The sequence below is a fragment of the Aotus nancymaae genome, unplaced genomic scaffold (genome assembly GCF_030222135.1).
Source record: "Aotus nancymaae isolate 86718 unplaced genomic scaffold, 86718_ANA_hifiasm-v0.15.2.pri h1tg000014l, whole genome shotgun sequence".
NCBI classification, from domain to species: domain Eukaryota; kingdom Metazoa; phylum Chordata; class Mammalia; order Primates; family Aotidae; genus Aotus; species Aotus nancymaae.
The window spans coordinates 58,131,840-58,138,581 of record NW_026988425.1 but is presented as its reverse complement, the minus strand read 5'-3'; positions in this window follow the sequence as shown (position 1 = coordinate 58,138,581).

Below are 6,742 nucleotides of genomic sequence, written 5' to 3'. Positions count from 1 at the left end.
TGAAAGTTATAAATCCTCAATTTCAACAAGCAAAATGAATCCCAGGAAAACTAAGAAAAAAAATCCGAATCTTGACATATTAAGGTGAAATTTCAAAACAATAAATACCAGAGAAGATGATTAAATGTGGCTGGAATAAAAGGAAGATTTCTTAAACAAAACTCATGACTGAGAGTTGATTTCTTATCAATGGCAATACAAGGCCAAGAATAGTCATATAAAAATATTTTCCAGCTCTGAGAAGCATATATATATGTATATATATATACACACATATATATATATACATACATATATATATACATATATATATATATATACAAGCTATCGACCTAAAATTTTGTACTTAGTTAAATGAGGATGAAATAAAAATGCCAGTCAATAAAAAATAGATGAGTTATTAATATTTGTAACAGATGCTTATAAAAGGAATTCCAAAAGAAATTCTTAAGGTAGAAGGAAAATAATTTCAGAAGAAATGTCTGAGATACAAGAAGAAATGATGATCAAATAAATTAGTAAACTTAAACGTGTGGGCAAGGATAAGCAAATATTCATAATGAAATGAATAAGGAAATAATCATATTTAATTAAGGGAGTAAAAATCAAAATCAAGATAACTAATTATTTCACAATACCCTAGAAGATAGGGGTAATCTGAGTTAAAATATTTAAATGTATCGGTATAGTTTTATAGGTAGTGAAAAGCATAAATAATCTTTATTCTGTAAGTTGTTTATGCATGTTAAAATTTTAAGAGAATCCAGAAATAGAGTGTAGAATTTCTATAATAATACAATAGAAGAAGAAAATTAATTTTAAAACTTAGTGGGTAGAATAGAAGCCAAGAGTAAGTGTAATAGAAGCACCAAATATACAGTATATTTATGTCTTTTAACATAAAATAACATGGTTAAAAGAATTTCTTGAACTCCTGGACTCAAGTTATCCACCCACCTTGGCCTCCCAAAGTGTTAGGATTATAGGTGTGAGCCACTGTGCCTGGCCCAATAGGAATAGTCATAATAAAATTAAAACTAAACTTAGCTCTTAAAAACTAAGTTTTTCAGATTTGAAAAGAAAGTCACTATCATATTTGCATAAGAGATTCACCTAAAACTTGAAGATACTGAAAAGATGAAATTTAAAATATAGTAGGCAAAAAATTACAAAAATAATTAGTAGAGACAAAGTAGACTTTAAGGCAACAAATGCTATTAGGGATAAAGGGGATAACTATTTAAATCAGCAGGATGATAGACTAATTCTAACATTGTTTGTACCTACTATTATGTCCTCAAAGTGTGTTAAACAAACATAGAACTACAGGGAGAAGTTATTAATGTCCGTAATAGATAATGGACTTCAGTAAGTTAAGATAAAACAAAAAAACAAAAGAACCAATTAAAAAATAATAAGTAGAGAATAGAAGAATAAAAATATATGATCAAATATATATATGATCAAATATATATATTTTGATATATGATAATTCACTGTGAAGAAACATGAAAAAACACTAAACCCTGATGAAACAATAGGAATGTAAACCATTTTTTAGTGGTTGTATTAGTTTCCAAGGGCTAGGAACATAGCAAAGTACCACAAGCCATATGGCTTAAGTCAACAGGAATGCATTGTTTTACAGTTCTGGAAGTTGTAAGTCTGAGATGAAAGTATTACAGCACAAACTGATGGCTCTAAGGGAGAATCCGTCCTATGCATCTCTCCTAGCTTCTGGTGGTTGCCAACAGTCCCTGGCCTTTCTTGGCCTGTGGTAGCATAACTCTAATCTTTGCCCCTGTTTTCAACATGGCAATCTTTCCTTTGTGTCTGTGTGTCTCTGTGTCTTCAAATGGTATTTTTTCTCTGTCTATGTTCAAATTTCCCTCATTTTATAAGGACACCCGCCACTGTATTAGAACACATGCTGATCCAGTAAGACCTCATTTTAACTTGACTACATCTGCAAAGACCCTATTTCTAAATAAGATCACATTCATAGGCAATGTGAAGCCTTTATCCTCTTGGGTGACACAATTCAACCCAAAGCAGTGGTTATGAAACTTTATACAACCAGTTTGGAGAAGAATTAGGTTCTATCTAGTCAAGTAGGATTTAGCCATACCTTAGGACTTGACATTCCACTTGGTATATTTAGATCCTTGCTACTCTAAATATAGTCTATAAAGCAGCAATATCAGTGTCATTAGGAGCTTAGTAGAAATGCAGAGTCTTGGGTTGCACCAGAGACCTACTGTGTCAAAATCTGCATTTCAAATAAGATCCCCAGGTGATTTATTTGAAAAGCACTAATCTAATCTAAGATACATGGATGCAAAAAGATATACACAAAAATATGCATAGAAGTATTATTTATAAGAGCAAAATCTAACCAGAGAATGGTTAAGTAATTTGTGGCACTATTCATACAATTTAAACCTATAGAACAGTGACAATAAATGAACCAGAGACACTTGTATCAACACAGACAAATTTCACAAGGATAATGTTGAACAAAAAAAAAGTTACAGAAAATGTATATAGAATACCATTTCTTTATTGCTTAGAGACACATACATATGGTATAAAAGCACAAAGTCATTCATGGAAATAATAAACACTAAATTCAAGAGTAAACAGGAACTTCAGTTGAATCAATACTATTTTTAAAAGCTTTTCTTAAGCACATAAGCATTTATTATATTATTCTTTATATTTTTAGTAAATCATATATAATATGTAATAAAATTAAAAAATTTAAGAAAACAATTCAAGGCTAGTACATTGCAGGGTAGTTATTTGAATCTTGAACTGTGGCTATGAGTGACTATATTTAACCAACACATTACTGCTTCAAAACACCAAATGACACAGTTTTAGACTGGTATTTTGTAATCACAATTATTGCATTTATATAAATAGCATGTTGTATAGAAACATTAAAATAATGTATAATATTAAGCACTGATTTTAGTTTTACAACAAAAATGTCACTTGCCAAAGAAAATAATAATGTGGGCATTTTCATGCATTGTTAAGTTAAACAGAGTAACTGCATTTTGTTTAAGGATTGTTAGACTGAATTTAATTTCCAATTATCCTTAGATTAATAGGAAAATTTGAACTGACATTCCAAACATTTTTCTTACCCCAACTATGCTCTTATTCTTTCAAAAGTGAGCAATAAAAAATATCGACAGAAGGACAGCATTGTAAAAGTGCATTTATTAATGCTTGTCACTATGAATCTGATAATTTCTCACAACAAAAATACTGTCTTTTGGTTTTTACTGAATTTTTAAACATTTTATTTTGACCTATAAATTTCGAATACTTGTTTTATGCTTTTGAACAAATGGATAAACTCCTGGGAGAGGGTAGAGTCCTTTTCAATACTGATCATTAAACTTTTGTTGGCATGTTCTTTTATTTCCTTCACTAACTTCTGATTATGTAAAGAAGTTTCAGAATGCAGCAATCACATCTTGTTTTCTACTTGTCTTTTACTCAAAATTTCCCAGAGAATTTGGAAGCTTACCAAATACTTTAAAGAATGGGGAGAATGTAACATCCACATGCAAATTGCTTTAAATCTTCCCTGGAAAGAGACATTTTTTTTCAATCTTCACTCTCTTACTAAGGCCACCCAGCTCTCTTTTCCACACTTTAGAGCAATTATCAGTAGAGAGAGACTTAATGTTTTTACTTTCCATCAGTATTATTACTATTACTATTTAATCTTTATTGTGTGTATATTATGAGCCAGTGTAATCTATTAAATGGTTTAATCTTCACAAGTCTATTATTACACTCATTTTATTACTGGGGAAACAAGAGAGTTAATTAATTTGTTTAAGTCACATGCATAGTGAATATATGTTATATTTTGTTCACTCTTTATATACTGTGCTTTTAATATTATGTACTCAATGCATTAAGCCAACCTTACAATTCTCAGCAGAGACTCAGGCTTCCACTGTTTGTGTTTTGTCATTGAAAACCCAGCACAATTCTGGGTCTGCAAGTGCCTGACAGGGAGAAACAGCAGTGAAGAAATGATATTATTTGACGAAGGTAGATGGTGAGGATTAGATTTAAAAAAAAAAAAAAAAGCAAAACACAAGCCTGATGCAGTGGCTTATGCCTGCAGTTCCAGCACTTTGGGAGGCCAAGGTGGGTGGATCACAAGGTTGGGAGATAGAGATCATCCTGGCCAACATGGTGAAACCTTGTCTCTACTACAACTTAAAAAATTAGCCAGGCATGGTGGTGCATGCCTGTAGTCCCAGCTACTCAGGAGGCTGAGGCAGGGGAATTGCTTGAACCTGGGAGGCAGAGATTACAGTGAGCCTAGATCGCACCACTGCACTCCAGCCTGGTGACAGATCAAGACTTCCTCTCAAAAAAAAAAAAAAAAAAAAAAAAAAAAAAAAAAAAAAATCAAAACACAACAAAAAAAAGTCAAGAAAACACCATACAAAAGCAGACTGTGCTGTTTTAAAGAAAAATTTATTTTCTTGGCATTTTGGTTTCATTTCTTGTATATTTTCACTGATAATCAGAAGACCACATTTCCCAAATTATCTAAGGAAGAGTTTTCTAAAAGTTGTTTCTCCTAGTCGATTTCAATCAAAATTCACAGTTCTGAAAAAAATACAATTGCCCTACTACTTTAGTATTTGGGGATTGGGAATAATTAAATTTAGAATAATATTTTTAACCTAAAAAAATAATTGATTCTAGTTTTAATAGGAGCTTTTAGAAACAACTTTTATAATCTCATGAGCAAATATTTAGCTCTTTACTATACAGAGTCTTCTTCATTAATAAAAACAAATCAGCCATAATTTGGGGATAATGGACAAACTTAATCAATCTACTGAGAAACTCTGACCATCAACCTTCAGTAATGATATGGCTTCAAGGTTCACAGCAAAACTTCAGCTTAACATCTTTTTATTTTGTGTCCCTGGTCAAGGAATTACATTGAAATGCTGGGTGTGTATCAAATTTCCTGTGAAAATGTTAAAAATATTTATCTCTTTTAAACTATTTTAGAGAAATTTCACATGATGGATGATGTATCATACCCCAAATTCATAACCTGACAAGTTTATGCTTGCATCTAGTAAATTCAAAAAGAAATAAAGGCAGAATGACTAGAATTTTTCTTTTCAAATGATATCATCAATAATATCCGTTATAAAGCTTGCTTTTCTTTAGGTTAACTTCAGAGGCCTTGAAGAATAAGAGCTTATCTCCTTATACAGGAGCTTTGGTTTGCAGCATTTACTTCAGAAATATTTTGTATTATGTATCTTTAAGAGTTAAACATAGAAAAATTGGCTAAGTGAAAATGAAGAAATGCAATATCATTCTGCATATATCATATATCACAGTATTATTAGTTTTAAAAAGTTAAATATCTATTAGTCACTTGCAGGCTATGGAACCATAGTCAGTGCTGCATACTTCCATACTTCTATTTCCTTCCTAGTATTCATAAGTGTGCTTTTAAAAGTTTCTAAATTATAAGAAATAAAATATTTAATATATTATGTCTATTACTTCTGAGGGAAAACTTGAATTACTTGGGATTTTAAAGGCTTTGTTAAAAATGCTTCATCATAGCATATTAAAGGAGAATAACAAATGCTAGACCTCAGGAATATTAATTCCAGATTTTACAGCATTTTAATTTTCTTGACGAGAAAAAATAAATTTATCAGTTATTAAACTATTTGGGATCCAACAGATGAAAGCGCAATTCTAACGAACATATTTATCGATTTACTTGTGATTTACATATTTACATGTGTTAAGTCTGACACAATTCTTAATTATGTTCTTGATATGCATGTATTTGCTTCTTAAATTTTAAATTTCCTTTATTTTACTTTGTTTATATTCTCAACTATAATTTCAGATTTTAAATATTTTCCCATTATGATTTTTGGACCTCCAACTCTATTTTTACTGTAAATATAGTTCTGTATTTGTGAAGAGACTTTAGAAGTGAAAATGGAAATAGATACCTTCACAAATCTTAAAAAGACTTTTTCAGAATCTGTAAACAGTATTACCATGTATACTTATCTCTTTCTTTTCATTGCCATGAATCATCACAATGGTAGGCTCATTGTTGTGGCATGCTGAAATGATTGAGTGGGAACTGTGCCCAGCACTGAATTGTAAACAAACAAACAAACAAACAAACAAACAAAAAAACCCTTCTCCAAACACGCTGTCCTGTACTGTAATGCATTGGCCCAACTAGATTTTTTTTTTTTTTAATGCTTTGGTAATTGCTCTTCTATTTGGTCTTGGAGAATTCAGAGCTATGAAATTCAGAGCTCAAATTTGAATACAATATTAAGATTATTGCAATCTATAGTGAATCTGTGCATGTTATCCAGAGTCAACTGCTTTTGAGATTGCATTCTGCACTTTACTTTCACTTCAGGCATGTAATCAGGATGTATAAGTGAAATGTTGTATTGTATGTTTACTGTAGTTTCTTAAAAGTCCCATTCTTTCCTGATTCTCAAGTGAGATTAAATTTTTTTTTCTTGTTAAAGTAAACAGCTTAGAACAAACCCATGTAAATTAAGTATCTTTATTTTCAATTATTTAACATTTGGGAATGGAAAATGAAATACTATTATTTTCTCCAACAAAAGGTAAATATATGTAAATGTGTCAGTTCCAAAGTTCAGATTATGGCAGCACAAAACCAACA